This window comes from Paroedura picta, chromosome 4 (genome assembly GCF_049243985.1).
Source record: "Paroedura picta isolate Pp20150507F chromosome 4, Ppicta_v3.0, whole genome shotgun sequence".
In the NCBI taxonomy this organism is placed as follows: Eukaryota; Metazoa; Chordata; class Lepidosauria; order Squamata; family Gekkonidae; genus Paroedura; species Paroedura picta.
Window position 1 is genome coordinate 104,054,025 of NC_135372.1, and position 20,196 is coordinate 104,074,220.

The 20,196-nt window shown below is 41.4% G+C and overlaps 1 protein-coding gene and 1 long non-coding RNA gene across 11 annotated transcripts in view; one reads left to right on the top strand and one right to left on the bottom strand.

The window, feature by feature from the left end:
- Window positions 1-8,204, top strand: part of LOC143836070 (uncharacterized) — a 122,328-nt gene extending 114,124 nt beyond the window's left edge. For 6 of the 7 annotated variants that reach the window (XR_013230494.1, XR_013230490.1, XR_013230493.1 and 3 more), the window contains 2 exons: window positions 5,352-5,505; window positions 8,187-8,204. This is a non-coding gene — a long non-coding RNA (uncharacterized LOC143836070). Of the gene's footprint in view, window positions 1-4,770; window positions 5,581-8,186 lie in introns of those variants that run through there. The other variant, XR_013230496.1, reaches the window with a different exon arrangement.
- PLXNA2 (plexin A2) overlaps window positions 1-20,196 on the bottom strand; it is a 479,995-nt gene that overhangs the window by 348,581 nt on the left and 111,218 nt on the right. The window lies entirely within an intron of this gene.

The window sequence follows — 20,196 nt, forward strand, 5'->3', positions numbered from 1 at the left end:
AGAGGCACCATCCCTGTGCAAGGCTTGACTGCAATTTGTCCTCTTTTTTCCATATGTGCAGTTGGATTCATCTTTTAACAAAGTATATTGCCTGCTTCTTGGACCTGCACAGAGTCATTTATTCCAGTAGTGATCAAAATTTACTGGGTTTATGGGCAGATACTAAAGGCATACACAGAAACTAAGTAGTAAGTCTCAGCTCAAAAATCTCAAACTGCTATTTAACAAAAATTACAATGCACTTTTTAAAAATCAGTGGCAGAAGGTGGGATGAGACAGCAATGTGGGAAAATCTAATTTTGTGCAAAATAGCATTATACAGATCAGATTTTGAACAACTTATTAAACAAACTCCCCTCATTGTCACCAACATGAGCTGAACCAGCAAGTGATTGAACATGCCTACTCTTAAAACTACTTCCTTGGTTCAAAACTCAAAAAGTCTTATAATTTTTGTTGTTGTAAGGTTAAACTAAAAACCTGAATGTTAAAACTGTTCTTGCAGGAAATCATGTTAACTATAATTTGTCAATAAGACTAAGTATGCTCCTCTTGTCAAGAGAGGTACCATCTGACCTGCTCCTGAAAACTACTGATTTTCTCCATAAAGAAGTGATACTAAAGGCATACAGATGTCTTGCTGCACAAGAAATAAGCATACAGGTCATTTAGTTATTTGTTTGTTTATTTATTTATTTGTTTATTTATACTTAAATTTATATACTGTCGATTCCGACAGAGTTTGTGGTGGTTTACACAGTAAAAGAATAAAAAGCATAAAACCCATAATTCCCTTAATAATAATACATGATAATACATAAAACCAGGCAGCAGGCAGAACAAGCCCAATTGCTATCTATCATGGAGAAAACTGACTATAGGTGAACCATAATTCGCTTCGTGACTCACCTGCCATTTCAGATGTCCCGGATGGAGACAATCTATAGTACGTCTTTAATCAATTCATTACAAGGGACGTGTTGTTTTTTTTGGGGGGGGGGTTGAAGGAACCTAACTCTGGCCTCCTTATATTACCTGTTATTTTGTTCCCAAGAGTGACTAACAGATTTGGGTTTTGTTATATAATTAAATGCTAACACATGTATTCTTTGCTTAGCACTATTTCTGTATTTGCTTGTGTTAATTAGGATGTGAACCGAGAAGCCTCTCAGCTGCGTTTTAACATGCTTCCAAGTTAGTTTTTCAAAAAGGCTTAGAGAGCAAAAGCTCAAAACTAGAAATATTCTACTCTAGACAAGTTTTCGAAAATCATTTGTCATTTATTCTGTTCATTCTGTGATAGCATTTTGGGATTCTGGGTAAACCAATTAGTGCAAAATCATATCTCTACATGATGTCTTTTCAATCACCCACTCAGAAATATTCTTCAACAGAAGAGAAAATGTTTGTGTCACTCACTGCAGCTTCTTCTATCTCCTATGCACTGCTTTCCTTTTGTAGTGCACTGCCCTGGGCAAAGTGTCAGAATCACCCACATATGCTGAACCATTACTCAAAGCACACATTCCAAGTCCTGTCCCTACATTCATGCTATGTGGGACTAGTATTCACAGGTCTGTAATCCAAAGAAAAATGTAACAATTCTGAATAGGACCAATTAGCCCCTGATTGGTCCACCCATGCACAAAGACCCCCAATATTATTATCTCCCTCAAGGGTTTGTGGTTCAGCTGCAAAGTGTGTGGTGTGCAAACTGAAGGTTTTGGTTCCTGGTATCTTCAGTAATAGGAACTCAGGAAGCTGAGATCCTTTTGAGTATACATAAGTGATGTAGCTGGATCTATGTATAATGTTCCAAGAAAATGAGAAATTACCAGATGATTCCATAAAGCCTTACACTTATAAAATGTGAAGCACTTCCCCTAACATATGAATAATGAAAGCCAGAATCAGAGAGATGTATAGACATGTTTCAAATAAGATAAACTGTCAGTTTCATCTGTGCGCTATTTTGGAATCTGCTGGGACAGCATAAAAGATCTGCCATGTGTGGGCTATTATTTGTATTTCTCTCAGAAAGCTATAGATCCCCTCCCCCCTTTTTGAACACCTGGGATCTCATTATATGAAGTACATGAACTCAGCCTTCCACCTACTAGGCCAGATGATGGGCCAATTTGGCTAGGGATGCTTTAAGACAGAATATAAATAAAAATAAATAATATCTTCTGTCTGATCTTAGTCCATCCTTGATGCTTTAAAGGAGAGCGATAAATTACTGTACTTCAGTGAAGGTGCTGCATAGAAACAGCTTGGAAGAGCCTACTCTGATCAATGCAATCAGCATTGGATTACATTGCAAAGTACAGAGCCTCTTGGTCTACCTTTCTGATCTTAATCCATTTATTTTGGAATACCCACAACAGGATGTTCCAACGGCCTCTTTCAATGCATAACACAAAGAAATGAAAGCAAATGTTTGCTTCTCTCTACAGCACTACACTATATTCCTACCTAGATAGCAGTAACAAAACAGGGCTTGACTGGCCATGTTGCCATTCAATGCCATGACAATTTCTAACTGAGAATATTTTATTTCATATTCCCCAGTCACACTTTAAAGAAGAAGAAGGAGGAGAGTTGGTTTTAATGCCCCACTTTTCACTGCCCGAAGGAGTCTCAAAGTGGCTTACAATTGCCTTCCCTTCCTCTCTCCACAGCAGACACACTGTGAGGTCGGTGAGACTGACAGAACTCTGAATCTGCTCTGTGAGAACAGCCTCTAACAAGACTGTGATGAGCTCAAGGTCATCCAAGCTGGCTATGTGTGGAGGAGCGGGGAATTAAACCCAGCACACCAGAGTAGAAACCGCTGCTCTTAACCATTACAACAAACTGGATCTTACTCACAAATACTGTGTCTGATAGGAACAGAAGATCATAGCACTGGTTCCTTACTCAGAGACCCTGTGGGAGAGGTGAAAGGAAGGATGCAACTGAAACAATTCTATGAATGAATATGATCTGGCTGATGGGCAGTTCATTACTAGAGTAAAGGAAACAACAGTACGTTCCTGAGTGGCTGCCCTATAGTTGCAAGGGTAGAATAAAACAACAGGGGTGAGGCAGGAGGGAGATAGCTATGATCCACTTAGAGATCAGTAAAGCAGCTGGAAGGGATGAATGTGTGGCTTCCTGTTGAAGCAGGTGAAACACAATCCTAAACTAAACCCAAATATATTAAACCCAAATATATTAAAATCCAATTACTATATTACTAAGCTGGATTTTCTATACACATTAAATGGGAAGAACATGTGATAGGCAATACACTGGAACTGAAGGCAATTTCCAAAGTTATGCCAATGGCAGAGGTGAGCTAGTAAATCAGGATTATGATGAAAATCAGAATGGTGTATGTTTGTTTGTTTTTTGTCCATAACTATTTATGCATGAGACACGGGTACAATTATCTGCATACTCTTCATCTGATTCAGATGGATTTGGTACAGGAATGCCTGATTCAAGACCATGACTGTGAACAACACTGGAACATCTGAAACAGTCTTAAATAGTATCTACCCACTGTCTTATCCATTGTGTCACATCTTTAGTCTCACACTTCAACCAAATACAAAACTAAAAATGCACAGTCAAGGGAGAAAAAAAAGTTAGAGCAGTAGATAAAGGTTCTGTGCTGCTACTTGGTTGATCTATAGATCAATCTCTTAGTGATGTCTTGGTTCCCTGTGCCACCACCCTGACCCGTTTTACAACTACGTATGGTCAGTTTCCACTATTATGAGCATTATAAGCAGAGGAAAGAATCTTCAATTATGACTGCACTGGCTAAACTGCAGCTTCCTCGTCAACTAAAAGGCAGCAATGATTATGGCATCTTTATTGTTCACTTAAGGGTGAAGGTTATGTGATTCTGTATATAAAAAGAGGAAATAAGTCAGTATAAGCACATCCATGCAAAGACCGTCTGTGTCTAACTGTGTTTCTCAGACAAGAGAATAGTTGTGCAGATGTGGATGATAGGGTAGGCAGATGAGGCGAATAATTTTAAAAGAAAAATAATTACATACAATACCAACACAGCAATTGGGAGAAAGCAAAATTACCCATCCTGGTTAAATTACCATACTATCTGCTCCTAAAACAACTCATTGCGGAGAGGGGGGATGTTTTGTTTTTAAACAATAATATTTTATACACTTTAAAATGAGATAGACTTTTTGTGAACTCTAATTCTTCTTAATAGAAATCAGAGAAAAAGTTACTAAAAGGGTGCACTCACTTGATCTCTGTTAGGATGCCGAACAGCTGGGAAGACAAAACAACAGCCAGACCCTTATGTCTGCATATCCATAATCACATGACACTACCCAGACGTGAAGCAACGTTCTGTGGTTGCAGTCTTGAGCACTGAATTCTGGAACATTCTACATTTTTGTTACAGTTGCAGCTGAGATTAATTATTTGCTGGAGGGACTGTTGATTTGCTCCAATACAGACTAAGTGAGGCTGTTTTGGCTTCACAGCAGACTTCAGTGGATCTTTAACACCTCTCTCATTACTTTCCAAATTTGTAGAACTTTTAATTTGAAAAGCACTGCACTATGTTTGCTGGAGTCAGCTTTTTGACACCATCTTTCCCTTGTTTAGTCTCACCTCCATCTCCCTTCATATACACATCCCAATTGTGTTCTGTGTTCAGTTTTAGAAGAGCTGTTTTTTTATACCCTGCCTTTTCACTTCCCAAAATGGCTTATAAATTCTTTTCCCTTCTTCTCCCCACAACAGACACCTTGTGAGGTATGTAGGACTGAGAGAGCTCTAAGAGAACTACTCTGCTAGAACAGCTCTAAGAGAACTATAACTAGCCCAAGATCACCCAGCCGGCTGCATGCAGAGGAGTGGGGAATCAAACCCAGTTGTTCAGATCAGAGACCACTGTTCTAGAACCACTACACCATGCTGGCTCTCACTTAAGATCCTCAGACAGGGACCTGACTTCCTGCTACTCTAAGGTATCATAAACTCTGATGGCACAGTCTATACAACAATCATTCATTACAATCTTGAGAGGTAAATTACTCACTTCTGTTCTCATTTTATAGTTATTGGCTGGAAGCAGAGAACTTGCCTATGGCAGAGACAGAAGACAGACCAGGGCTTCCATGCACCACCCCAGTATTTCAGGGAAGTTAGATAAAGCTTAAGGAGAATGAGGCAGATGACAGCCCAGTTTTCTTCCATCGTCACAAAGAATGTTTCAGAAGATAATAATGATTTAAATAAACTGAGCTATCATGGCTTCTCCAAAAGAATCCTTTGATGTGGTATTGAATAATCAGATTTTATAATTTTTATTCTGTTCCCAGGATTCACTTCAAGGAGGACAATTACTATTAATTGAGTTTAAGGCTATCACTCAGCCAGGCTCTGAGAGGAGCACACCAGAGATTTGGGTTCATGTCAGTTCCCAGAAAATCAGATATGGCATCAGCTGTTCTGACTGCAGAATTTGAACTCTAGGTATAGTATATGCTCTATCCCAAGAAGATTCTAATGTATCTAATCCACAATGTATACAATGTTCAGAATGTAGATAGGGCTGTGGAAGAGATTTCAGAATGCTACTGCTCAGTTCTGACTTCATACATCCATAGCTCAGAGGTACCAGGGGTTATAGATTTCTGTCAAGGTCAATTTACTCAGACATCACCTTCTCTCTACTTACACAGCCCTTTGAGACAGAAAGAGTGAAAAGGGCTGCAGTGCCCAAAGGTTGTGTAAGGACAGGTCAGAATGCAGGTTGGTCAGAAAAAGACCATTACTTATGAATCAGACTGATTAAATCACTGGAGAACTGAATACCACAACCAGTAAAGGCACTGGTGCTTTGTCCTCCATTCTACCCAACCTGCACATATTTCATGAAACAATTTGTTTATTGGAGGGCTGCCACACACAGTCTAACAGTACAATCCTAAATAGGCCTACTTAGATTTCCTAGTCAAGTCTATTAAAAGTCATTTTAACACCCAGAAAATTGTGTTTTTTAAATGTAAGACTGCACTATCAAATACATTGTTTATTGGAGTAGATAACTTTTGCCTGGTTTCTGGCTACAGATTGTAGCTATAACTTCCAAATATACCATAGCAAGTTTACAGAAACAGTCACAACATTATTACATAAAATAGTCTTCTCCCCAAATTACCACCCACTCTCTGCCCTTTCTAATGCTACAGGGACACAAGATTTGGTTTTGTTTGAGCACTGGGTGGGAGGTTTCCTCCCTTTAAAGAGCAAGGAGATATTTCTAGACCTAGCGGTTAATCAGGCCTAGATTGTTCATGGATTTTGAGTTCTTCTCTTGTTTGTTATTTGATTGGGTTGGAGTTTGGAGATCCGGTCTCGGGCCAAAGGAGTAATGTCACATTACTTGCATTTCCAAGGTAGTATGCTCATTAGTTAGATGAGCCAGGAAGGTTGGACATTAATTATCAGAAGGCATCTGTTGTTTGTATCGGGGTGGGTAGGAAGGAGGCTTCAGAAGATACTAGCACAGAAGCATTGCTGACAGTATCTCACCTGTGTATGGTTAGTCTGACGTGGTACCTTTTGCAAGGAGTGTGGAGGAGAGACACACGACTTACAAAGGTTTCTTTTAGGCTTGAAATACACCTCTTTTCTTTATGGGTCTTTACTTGTTTTAATTTCTCACCCTTAAGAGAGCTGGTGTGCTATTTTGGGTGCTATAACCCTCAAAGTGCTGCAAGTTTCCAGTCAGCCAGCCACAGAAATGCTGGAAGGAACATCTAGATGGATTGTTAAGAGAGATTTGCTATATGTCAGCAGTCTAAGAAGGGCAAAGATGAATAGGCTGCAGTCTGAGGAGTTTGAGAAAGACATGGTGAACAGAGAGAGAATCTACAGGGATCAGAGATCTGGGCACAAACTTTCAAATCTGGACTTAACCCACACATTGAACTACCACAGATCAATCAGAGAAACAGATAGTCCAAGAGGATTAATTTTCTGTTTTCCAAGCAATGCTAGCTTCTTTTAGATACTATGGAAATTAAAGCTACCATGCAGGGAGCATATTTTGGGGGAAACCAGCCCTAATTCAGACTCTCCATAAAATCTTGAGACAGTGCATGGGTCATTTTTAACAGATTCCAGTCCTGCCATAATCTTGCATTTTCAGTTAACCACTGCCCTGGTACTGTTAATACATTACCACCCATTCCCTTACTACATTATCCACGTCGAAAGACAATCACAGAGCAATAGGAGTACAGCAGAAGCACTGGTTCTCAAGATAAAAACAAAGTAGCTGCAGTCTGTCCTGGAGAGCTCTAGCCCTCAAGATGATTGAGTGAAGCTGCATCCAAAATGGTTCCCCTTTCCCAGCTCTTCTCTCTGCTGGGGGGGGGGGGGATAGAGACCTGCTAGCCATAATATAAACTGTGTAGTTCACTCAGAGTTTTTAAAATGGTATTAAAATAGTCTTCATAAGTGACCTCTGTAAGAAGGCATTAAATATAGATGGCAGCTTCCTTCCTTCTCCTCCTCATCTTGTTACCTTGTGTCCCTTATCTATCTCCAACAGTAATCTGAAAGCAGGTCACTAACAGTGCTATTGTAGGCTTACTTTCTTTGGAGTCAGTTCCCATTGAACAGACCTGAGAAGGAGTCTTGAGTTGACCTGTGGAGGCTTGCTGTGTAAAACCGCTCAGTGCCCACAGAGAGCTTCTCTCCCACCTATGTCAAACCACGAGTGAATAAGATACAGCTTTCATCAGCTATTCACCTTTTCTACCGCCACACTCCCCTCACAAATACAGCTGGCATCTTTTTTCTTAGCTCCCCCATGCTGATGGGTGCTGACAGGTAAATTGTTCTCAGACAGCACCACCAGATTGCCAGAGGCTGATAGTAAAATTATTTTTTCCTCCTCGTAACACTAAAGGTTCCTGTTCTCCCTCTCTTCTCTCACACTCTTTTCCCCTCTATTCCCCCACATTCCCCTTAAAGCAACAACTCGTGATTCTTCTGCCAAATTTAGGAGAGGAACTTTAATAAGATTTGAAATGTCTTGAAGCAATTATCACTAACCTGAGAGCTACAGCAGCGGGGTGGGCAGATTACTTTAGAAGACCAGTAGAGAGCAGCTGATGTGTAACAGTGTTTATTTTAATCTGAAGCAGGTTGAAGATGGATGATAAAACCTCAGCCACCCACAAAACATAGTGTTCTCTGAACAAGAAGCTGTAAGTTCTGAAGCAGACATGCTGCAAGGATGAAATAGTTATGTCTTTGTTATGTTTTTAATGGGTGTTTTAATGGGACAATATTGTATATTTTATTGGGGTTTTTAGTGTGACCCGCCATGAGCCAGCTTGCTGGAAGCGGCGGGATATTAACTGAAACATAAATAAATATATCTATTAAACATATCCAAACAATTAAAACCAGCAATCTATAATAAAACAACCTGTAAAAGATACATCAATAAATCATTAAACCGCAATAAAATAGCAGTAGAACAACTTTTCCACTTTTATTTAAAACTCATCTTGGTAGTTTGCCATTGCTAGGAAGGTGATTATTCGAGATGACAAGATGGAGCATGCTGTGCCAGACACTCTAAGGTGAGCCTGTACAATTTGTGACAACTGACACAAGCACAGTCTACCAGTTATAAATCATATATCCTATACAAACATCCTGTGTTGGATGTTTCCATGGAACTGCTAAAACAGGGAGGTTGTCAAGCATTATGGACTTGGAATGATTATGCACGGCAGCAGCTGTGCCGGGCTGCTGCTGGTTTCTAGCAGCAGAGTAGTATGCATCTGAGAACGCATGGGCGAAGGAATCCCCCAGCACATGCAGACTGCCCCAATGTTATGTGTACACACACACAACTCCGGGGCTGGAAGAGCCCGCCACGCTGTGTGGCAGTGGCAGCAGGGGGGAGCGGGGCTGCTCCCCTGCTGCCACCAGCCTGGACTTCTTGCCCCATGCATAATTAATCTAACTGTCACTTCCATTTAAATTGATGTGAATTTAACTGAGAAAGTGTGTGGTTATACACATTTTATTTATTTATTTATTTTTATTTGTTTTTCGATTTTTAGCCCACCACTCCCGAGGAGTCTCGTGGCGGGTTACATCTAATACCCATTCGGTGAAAAATGCAGAAAATATGCAAAGGTTTATAGCTTGATTAGATTTCTTTTTTAAAATTAATAATATATAAAAACTAAAAACAGACCTGAAATACAACTGATAGGCGCAATATTCACAAGAAAAAAATTAGTCAAGAATATATCAGCATGGTTTCGTATCTTCAAGACTGTCTAACACTTTAAAAATAAAATGCAATTTATTTTGTCTTTTCCCCTCCCCTCAATAAAAAAAAATTGAGTGAATCTACTGTGTTTCATTACAAAATCCACAACAAGAGCTTTTTAAAACCTCCCTGTGCTCAATACGTAGCTTTCAGGATATTACACACAGGCAGATCAATTCTTATTGCCCATTCAAAGTACAAACATTGACACAGGAGCCATGCATACTGACTAGGCAATATACAAAACATCAATCCATATTCTCCACCTAAGTGAGTCCAAGCAAAGCTACAGATGGAGTGAGTCCAAGCAAAGCTACAGGTACAGCATAACTCCCATTAGAAGGAACACTACTGCCAACTGTACCATCTAAAGCTACATTTTGACTTGTGCTTCCTATTTCATGACTTTAAGTATAAAGATTGGTTGTGGTGAGAGGCATGAGCCACAAATACTTGGCTAATTAGTCTCAGAACTATCCCAAGATACGGTTGATCGCTCTTTCTTGGTGATATCTTTGATTGAAATTTTTGTACTACATTGTTGTAACCAATTTTGGAGCCTATCAGGAAACAAGAATGCCTGACTGCTATTATAGGGATCCTTGGTATCTGGAATTTTGACTGTGATTATATGAAAGTTTAAATGTACTTTCCATGTTTCCTTTTGGCTGGTGACATTATAGACCTGGGCAATAAGTATTGATTTGCAATCAGCTAAGTGAAAAGATTTCCAGCATTTAACCACTGAGGTAACTATCTGAGTCAGATTGACTTTCAATTAGCAACATGCCCATGAATCTTAAAATTGGGAAGAATGTATTCTAATCCATTGTCTTGCCCCTGAAAAGATCATTCACAGAACACTGGTCCACCCATGGCACATACAGGGCAGGCCACACTGTAGTATGCCACTAGCCAAGATTAGAAGCACTGTAGGTGAGTCCTACAACTCAAGCAAGGGAGTTGCATACAAAGGCAGACAACATAAAGGACAATGCTTGCCCTTCAAAGAATGTGCAATGACCACCAAAACAAGTGTTTCCAAAGTATGTCACAAAAGTCCATTTTTAATTGTGGCAATTCTGAAGCACCAGCTTCTATTACTTTTCTAGACTGGAGCTGCACAATGGGAAGAGTTGAAGTTGGTTAATGTGATGGAATGAATTATACGATAGATTTGGACTTCACAAAAAACAATGATGTTTGGCCCAAAGGACCATGTTTCTTACTTTCTCATGCAACATTTTGCCATTGTAAAGCGATGCATAATAGTTAACCTGCCATCAACCACAAACACACCCTTTGCATAAAGAGACTGAATGATTAGTCAGCAGTGAGAAAAACTGTTGTGTAATAATGCCTTGTTAAGTATTGTAGAAATTGGTTGGCCATTCAATTGACAGGGAAATTTCCTGGTGGAAATTAGCAGCTCAGATCCCTCATCAGCCATGGCTGTTTGTGTCAATTCACTGTCTACTCCTGTGCTGATACCATTTGTGAGGGGTGAAGCAATGGGTGAGCTAATGCCTATGTCAACCCCACTAAGCCGAGTGCTGCAGGAACCACTCAGGTTCCTTTCTTGGGACATTTTCTGTAGTTTCTGTGGTTTCTACTTCTCTTGTTTGACTTTGCTAACCTTTTGCTAACCTCGGGACATTCTTAGTTCCTCTCCCCCTTACAGTTTCCTCAAATCAAAGGTTCTACAATGTTTTATGTAAACCACCCAGAGTCATACAGAAGGGTGGTATAAAATATAAATAAATAAATAATGATGCAGTATTAGATTAAAACCCAAGTAAAGATAGGATCCTCAGCCTTTGGTATGTACACAGTTTCACAAAATGCTGTCCATGTTTATGTCCAAGCCAAATGAAATTAATTGAATGATGTCAAACTCTGGATACATTATAGGAATAAATGGACTCTGAGAAGGATTAAGAAACTATCATCATTTTCTGGCTGTATGATTTCTGGTATGCTTAATCTGAGGTTCGGAAAAGCCAACCTTCACATGTTCCCCTTGCTGTTTGGATAATTGATATACCATCTCTCCAGAGATCCACCTGTGGCCTACAACTAAGATAATAAAATAAAGGAATTAAAAAACAGGCTAATGCCATCAAAATATAACCACTAAAAACAGGTTGATGACATTAAATCAAGCCAAATCTATCTAGGTTCTACACATAGAATAAATGCTTCTTGAGTGAAATTCAACACCATCTGGATTCTTCCCCAAAATTTCAAAGAACATGCTGAGATTCAATGTCCTTCTTTACCATCAGTAGCAACAGCGAGCAGAAAATAGAAAGGACACTAAAGGTAAAGGTATCCCCTGTGCAAGCACCAGGTCATGACTGACCCTTGGGGTGATGCCCTCTAGCGTTTTCATGGCAGACTCAATACGGGGTGGTTTGCCAGTGCCTTCCCCAGTCATTACTGTTTACCCCCCAGCAAGCTGGGTACTCATTTTACTGACCTCGGAAGGATGGAAGGCTGAGTCAACCTTGAGCCGGCTTGAACTCCCAGCCTCATGGGCAGAGCTTTCAGACTGCATGTCTACTGCCTTACCACTCTGTGCCACAAGAGGCTCCGGAAAGGATACTAAAGATATATAAATGTTGCCTAGTTCAAATTTTCATATAGTGTGTAGCAAACATATGTGGATACAGAGATGAGGGTTCTACCCAGTCAACATATGTTCAACTATAGATCTGAACAGTCTACCTGCAATTACTGAAAACCCTGCAAAACAAGATCCCCAGTCATGTGAAGGGGGCATTATGTGGATCCAATTGTACTTACACAGGCTCCATTCTAGTATTCAGCTGAATGCCTAAAAGGGCATAGGCAGCATCTGCAGTCCCCCTCCCACCATTCCATTGTTAATCACAATCAGAAAGAAGCTTTACTTGTTGAAATCTGAAAGAAGAAAACCCTTAAAACTTTTGTATTTTATACATGAAAAAAAATAAAAACAAGATATGACAAGCTTTTACTGTTAAATACATGTAATATTTCAGAAAAGTAAAGTTGTAATTTTGGAAGAGAGCCATATTACTATATTAACATTGCAGTCCTGAATAGAATTGAAGCCAACTAGCTTACAAGGGTGTGATAAAAGATAAAGGTATCCCCTGTGCAAGCACTGAGTCATGTCTGACCCTTGGGGTGATGCCCTCTAGCGTTTTCTTGGCAGACTCAATGTAGGGTGGTTTGCCATTCCCTTCCCCAGTCATTAATGTTTTACCCCCCAGGAAGCTGTGTACTCATTTTACCAACCTCAGAAGGACTGAAGGCTGAGTCAACCTTGAGCTGGCTGCTGGGATCAAACTCCCAGCCTCATGGTCAGAACTTCAGACAGCATGTTGGCTGCCTTACCACCCTGCATCACAAGCATTTCACAGTCAGTTGATGAGAAAAAGTTGAATATCTCTATTGCCATCTATGAAATGTTCTGTATGTAGATCTTTCAATTTCAAGAGGGGAGTTAATACCTCATAGGGAAGCAGTATGTCATAGAAGCAATGTTCCAGCAACTCAAGTGTGAATTTCAAAGGTCTCTGCAAAGAATAGATGAACAACATGCTAATGCCAGTTACTGAAGGGTGATCTTATATACACAGCATAGATCTCATACTGAAATGGTACTAATTGCTATATCAACAGGGTTTGGAGGGAACCATTGCTTTAAACACTACCAAAATGGTTTCCTATTATGTGTTCTGTTCATAGACCAGTCTGGTAAAAACAGTTTTTCTGTTTGTGTGTTTTATATCCTAATTTCCCTGTCACTTTGCCCAGAGCTTTTCACTGAACTATTGAGCTAGATATCTTAGATGTGATTTCACCAAGATAGCAGGATTCAGAAGAAGAAGAAGAGTTGGTTCTTATATGCCGCTTTTCTCTCCTGAAGGAGGCTCAAATCGGCTTACAGTCGCCTTCTCTTTCCTCTCCCCACAACAGACACCCTGTGAGGTGGGTGAGGCTGAGAGAGCCCTGATATCACTGCTCAGTCAGAACAGCTTTATCAGTGTCATGGCGAGCCCAAGGTCACCCAGCTGGCTACATGTGGGGGAGTGCAGAATTGAACCCAGAATGCCAGATTAGAAGTCCGTACACCTAACCACTACACCAAACTAGCTCTTTAACCAGTGAACAGGACTATAGTCTTCCCAGAAAAATATAGAAAACATAGAGGTGATAATTATTTAGTGAAATAGAGCAAATTTATACAATATATATGAACTTGAAAGCTATAGAATCATAGAGTTGGAAGGGACCATACAGGCCATCTAGTCCAACCCCCTGCTCTACGAAGGATCAGCCCTAAGCATCCAAGAAAAGTGTGTATCCAACCTTTGCTTGAAGACTGCCAGCGAGGGGGAGTTCACCACCTCCTTAGACAACCTATTCCACTGCTGAACTACTCTGTGAAAAATTTTTTCCTGATATCTATGTTATACTTTGTACCATACTAAGACATTATGGTAGTGAAGTTTCCTATAACCATGTCCAAACAGATTTTTTCCCTGTAGTGCTGGCTGAACAACATTGAACGGCCTGCATCCACAAAAAGGGGAAAAATGAGATTATGAGTATCCCTCCCCCAATCATCATGCAATGACATTCACTGTAAGCTGGGTCAAACATTTGTATGGCTAAAAGGGGATGACTACTGGGCCAACAAGATGTGTTATGGAATTTTTAGGGAACAGCTAACAAAGAAATGAACCCATACTTGTTCATGGTCTATATCTATAGAAACAGGCAACAATTGCCCGAATCCTTTAGAACAGCGGTCCCTAACCCCTGGTCCGGGAACCGGGACAGGTCCGTGGATCAGTCAGTACTGGGCCACGGCTCCTCCTCGTCCTCGTCCCTGGCTGCTGCCTCGGGGGTTGCCCTGCCACTCTGCCACAGGCTTGCCTTTGGTGCTTTCCGGTGGCCACCACAGCTGGGGCTCGCCCTCGGCATGGCACTGTGCAGTGGCTGCTGGCAGTGCCCCCAGCAGGCGGTGGGAAGTCAGGGGCGCCAGCAAGAAAGGAAGCGGAGCAGGGGCTCAGGTGGCGGTGGCGACGTCCCTCGGCAAAAGACTACCCCCTCCCCCAGGCCTCAGTAAAATTGTCAAGTGTTGACCGGTCCCCGGTGATTAAAAGGTTGGAGACCACTGCTTTAGAAGTCTCCTTCCAGATCTCCTACCCAACTGCACAGTAGCTCTTTCTTATCTATCATATAGTGTCAGAAAGTGATTAAACCCTGAAGGCTACATTCAGCATGACAGCAGCTAAAACTATCAAAAGAAACTGGAGGTTTCATAATACTGAAAATGTTCAGAACACTTGGTAGAAATAAGAATTGTTTATGCCAATAAAAACAGTAACAGCTGAACAGCATGGACCAGCTGCACAAGTGGCATGAGGTATGGGGGAATTACATTAATCCCTTCAGTATCAGTCTGACCCCTTAAAATGGAAGGAATGGGTCTGAAGGTTCACTGTCATGAAGTAAAGCCAAGGGATCAACTAACAGCAGCATCTGCTAGCCCAGAACATTCTGCTCTAATCTCCACCATTCCATCTGGGGCCACAGACTAGAGGCTGCCAGAATAATACTCATTCATAAGAAGCAGTGAATTGAAATAGTGTGCTAAGGGCAAGCATGATGATAGTGTACAACTACAGGTAGGCAATGTGATTCTGGAGAAGACACAGCAAGAAAAAGGCATGACTAGACAACCATTTCAGAGTATGATTGTGTTAGCCCTGATGCAGTGTCAGTAGCAAAACAGTCTTTACATTATTTCTGCTACTAAATACTGGCAGAGTACTGCCAGGAATGTAGCCTGTTTCAATGGGAGGATAGCTGGAACTATTTTCTTTTAAAGTGTGCAGTATGGGAGTGCAGAATAAATTAATAGTATAGACAAAACAACTTCAAGTTAAAGCTCCAGAAATACTGTGTGTGGTTGGGGGGGGGGGTAAGAGCATTGTGTGTATATGTGTTTGCGGCTAGGCTTTTTGGCAGGGATTAAATCGAAGCTGGTTGCTTTAGGCTGCTTAGGGCTGATCCTGCGTTGAGCAGGGGGTTGGACTAGATGGCCTGTATGGCCCCTTCCAACTCTATGATTCTATGATTCTATGATTCTACTCAACCTCAAATGCTAATGGAATCCAAGGAGCAAGTTAAATCATATCTGATTTATTATATCTGCATTCTTCTGAGGAATGCCCATTTTGCTGACTTATTAGCTAAAACAATGAGAGGAGAGATAGATGTAGGATCAGTCTCTGGTGGCATTCATGTTGTCTTGCTATATTCCATATGATGTTGATGCATATATATAAGTAAAACATGTTTCCACTTCCCACATGAAGGTCTTCAGCTCAAGTTCTAGAAGCCACCAGTTCATTGCTTGCCTGGACAGCTAAAACAGCAACCATTCCATGGACATCTGTCCATGCTACGAATCAACTGAGACCCAGAGGCTCATTCTTCACAGGCCAGTGAACAGGGAGATGACAGTAATGACTTTTGACAACAGTTGACCTGGGCAAAGGTCAGACCAGTGACCCCAAACAGAGTAGTTTCTCTAGCTTTTCACCAACTCACAGGAGCCATGCTTCTTAAAAGACAGTCCTACAAAGAAAACCTAAACAGGTCTTGAACTGTATCTCAGCAGTAACCTTATCAGCATGCACTCCAGATAAAGGCTCCTTTTTCCCCCTGGCAGGAATCAAAGCCTTATTGATACGTGAATTATGAATGAAACCTTAAGCTTTTAAACTTTTAACCTGTACGTTTCTAAGAAAGTCTCCACAATGGATCCAGGGCAGATGGTAGAATCATACAGCTTCTGTGAGCTTGTTTGCTCCAGATCCAAGCGTGTTCGTTGAGGAATACAGTGTTCTCAAGGTAGGCTTGAAACTATGATCCGTGGGAGTGAAAAGAAAAGCTGCTGGTTGAATGACATTAAACCTCACTTAGGTACAGCTTACAGCTTAGATTGCACTTATTGCTAAGAGAGAGGCCTATCATCTTCTTATGTCTGACATTCCTTGAACTTTTAAACTTTCAAACTACAGACCAGTGATTCTGACCTCAATTGCCTGGAAGATAACAGATTTAAAGGGGGTGATCTGCAATCATCTGCAGAACAATTTGTTGATCTGGGAAAGTCAGCACAGATTTGTCTTTAACAGTTCCTGCCAACCTGTTTTCCTTTTCTTGACGGAGTGGTGGGCTTATTGGGAACTCAGTGGATTTCAGTAAGGCTTTTGACAAGGTTCCCCATGATGTTCTGATGGGTAAACTGAAGTTCAGCACTAGAATCAACTGCTTAAGGAGGTGGGGAGCTCCCCCCCCCCAGCAGTTTTCAAGCAGTGTCTGGAAGGATACTTATCCTGGATGCTTTAGGCTGATCCTGCATTAAGCAGGGGGTTAGGCTCAATGGCCTGTATGGCCCCTTCCAACTCTATGATTCTATCTTTCCTTGAATTGAACTCCATAAGTCTTGAATGTCTTTGTGCCATGCAGAGTTTATAATTAAACAACAACAATATTAAAGGGTCCATCTAGAGCAGGGGTAGTCAAACTGCGGCCCTCCAGATGTCCATGAACTACAATTCCCATGGCAGGGGCTCATGCTGGCAGGGGCTCATAGGAATTGTAGTCCATGGACATCTGGAGGGCCGCAGTTTGACTACCCCTGCTCTAGAGCAATACATCATTGGGATTAATAATTTTGTAGTGAAATTCAGTTAAAACAACTGAAGAAGCACCAGTCTAGTTTTTCAAAGTCTCTCCACTCCTAATTGACTCAATGACATTAGCGATTGTTTGGAGTACCACCATTCTCTAGCTTCCCATATCCTGCAATTATAGTGGTTTATATCATAAGGTTATATGAATGTCTATATCAGGTGATACTTTTCACACTAAATACTGCTGTGTTGGAAATGCTGTGAAGATTGGAGCTCTTACACTTTCTGGCCTGAGATGCATCCAATTGATCATTGTGATCAAGGAAGGATATGGGTTCCTCTATGCAAAAGCAGAAAAAAGCGACACTCTCATTCAGTTGTGACTCATTTTCAAATGCTGTAGAGTACTAATTAAAGAAGACCGGCTTTCCCCCTTGGGAACAGAAATCCAAAGGTAACATTCAAGCATGTATTCTATGTTTGCACATTTTCCCAACATTATGTATGAATGACAATGCAGTTTTGCATACAGGAAAAATCAAAGACAGTAATGCAATGTCTCTGAATGCTTTCATTTAGTTATTTCATTTAGAGTCCATCTTTCTCACTTGGATTCAAGGCAGATTACACAGAATGAGTCATTGATTTTGCCTATTTGCAGGTTGGCAACTAGAAAATCCTGCTGCGATGTGTGAAGTTGTGGTGACAGAACATGTGAGATAGGCAAACTTATGCATATGAGGATCCAAGGCCATGAAGGATTTTCATTGTGATGGTTACTACCTTAAACTGATAACTGATGGACAGCCAATGAAGTGCCTGCTGAATGCTTGTTATGGAAACACAGGAAACGTTTCATACATATGACCTCGCTCTACCCCAATATGAAAAAAACTTACAATGTATTGGAGTTTTAGCCCTTGAAAAGACAAAGATTAATGTTGTAGTTGCCCGATGTTTTTTTCTCTTTTGGCATGGACCCAGTCACGTTCTTTCACACAGTTCAGGGAGAGGGAAAATTGCTTCCAGTGTTTTGCTTTCTAAGCACAGGAATATTTATTTCTGATACTGATGTTACAGATTGTGCCTTCATTCATCTCACTGATGCCAAGTCTGAGCAGAAGCCACACCTCCAGAAATTCTAATCATATGAGGCTGTGGCTTAGTATAAGAATGGATGCTTTGGATGAGAAATATCCCAGGTACATTCTCTGCCAACTTGAGTTAAAAGATTACAGGTGGCAGTCAAAGGTTTCTGCCTAGAACACCTGCTGCTAGTGTGAGTAGACAGAACGTTTCTACATGGCACACTGGTTCATGTGAAGATTATTTTCTAGCACCTTTTATTTATATGAGAATCATAGAACCAGACACAAGGCAGGTGGGACCCAAGATGCCTATAAAGGCACCACACATGTGGGTCCCAGCCTCCTCGCCCGGCATGCCGCGGACCAGCTTCCCTCCCTCCCACCCTATGAGAGGTGTAAACAGCCTCTAGGCTGTGTCTGTGGTGGATGTTTCATGGTTAATATTTGGTTACAGCTGAGGGTTTCACATGGGATAGAGCCTGTTGGCAGGGAGTCTGGTGGGTGATCAGACTCCCTGGGGTTCAGGGCCTCCATATAAGCCAGCATGTAAATGAGCGCAGCTTACCTGGCTGGCAGGCCAGGGGCTCGTTGCCAGACAGCAAAGCAGGTGGGCACCTGGTGACTCCCCCCCACAAAGGTTGCCTCCTGTAGGGCAGACTTCAGTAGGCAAGGGAATCTGCTCTCCCGACTGAGAACGGTGCGGATACCTAGCCACCTCTGAAAGCCATGGGTTTTTGGTGCAGTCTACTGACTGCTAGGTCAGGCTCCCTCTCCCATGCTGTGCTAACCCTCCCATGGGGAGGTAATAAAGCTGTGGCTTATGCCCAATAACTGTGTGTCGTATCTTATTCCAGCCCAAAATGCCCTCCTGCAAATCAATTATGTTTGTGGCATCCAGCTTTTCATCTAGTAGTGCTATACATTGTGCTTATTCTCATGCATAAACCAAAAGTTGCACAGCCCACTTCAATTTATTATTATTATTATTATTATTATTATTATTATTATTATTATTATTATTATTATTCAATTTATTTCCCACCACTCCCTAAGCGGCTCGTGGCGGGTCACAATGTCTTAAAACCCCATTAAAACTCCAATTAAAAGACTTAAAACCATCACAACATGGCGGAAGCAAAAACTCCCCTTCCTACCCCCATTGCTAAGGGGGAGGGGTGAAGGAGGAGGAGGAGGAGGTCTATACCACTCTCCCAATATGGCTCAGGGCAGTGTACATGATAGGTTAAAATTAACAGTAAATCAAAAACTAGCACAATAACATAAACATTGACAGTATTCCACCCTACCTGGAATGAGCTCCTGGAGGAGCTGCGGGCCCTGCGGGAGCTTCTGGCTTTCCGCAGGGCCCTGAAAATGGAGCTCTTCCACCAGGCTTATGGTTGAGGAAAAAATATTCATAGTCACAATAGTTCAGCAATGGAATCAGCTGGCTAAGGAGGTGGTAAGCTCCCAGTCACTGGCAGTCTTTAAGCAGCGCCTGGACAGATACATATTACGTATACTTTAGGGTGATCCTGTATTGAGAAGGGGGTTGGACTGGAAGGCCTCTTCTATTGATCCTTCCAACTTTATGATTCAATGAAACCCTGCATACTGGTGGAAATCTTTGCTTCTAGTGTACGGGAAGAATTAAGTCTGGTTATACACAGAAAGAAAAGCTTAAGCCAGTGTTACCTGAGATTAAATTGCAACAAGAAAGGGAAAGGTATACATGAGTGAGTGAATGAATGAATGAATATGAGAGAGAGAGAGAGAGAGAGAGAAGCAACAGTAGCATGTTTATTTGGTCAGTTGACCCATATAAATGGTAGAGAGGAAGGAGGAGGAGGAGGAGTTGGTACTTATATGCTGCTTTTCTCTACCAGGGGGATTCTCAAAGCAGCTTCCAATCATCTTCCCTTTCCTCTTCCCACAACAGACACCCTGTGAGGTAGGTGAGGCTGAGAGAGCCCTGATATTACTGCTCAGTCAGAACAGCTTTATAAGCGCTATGGTGAGCCCAAAGTCCCCCAGCTGGCTGCATGTGGGGGAGCGCGGAATCAAACCT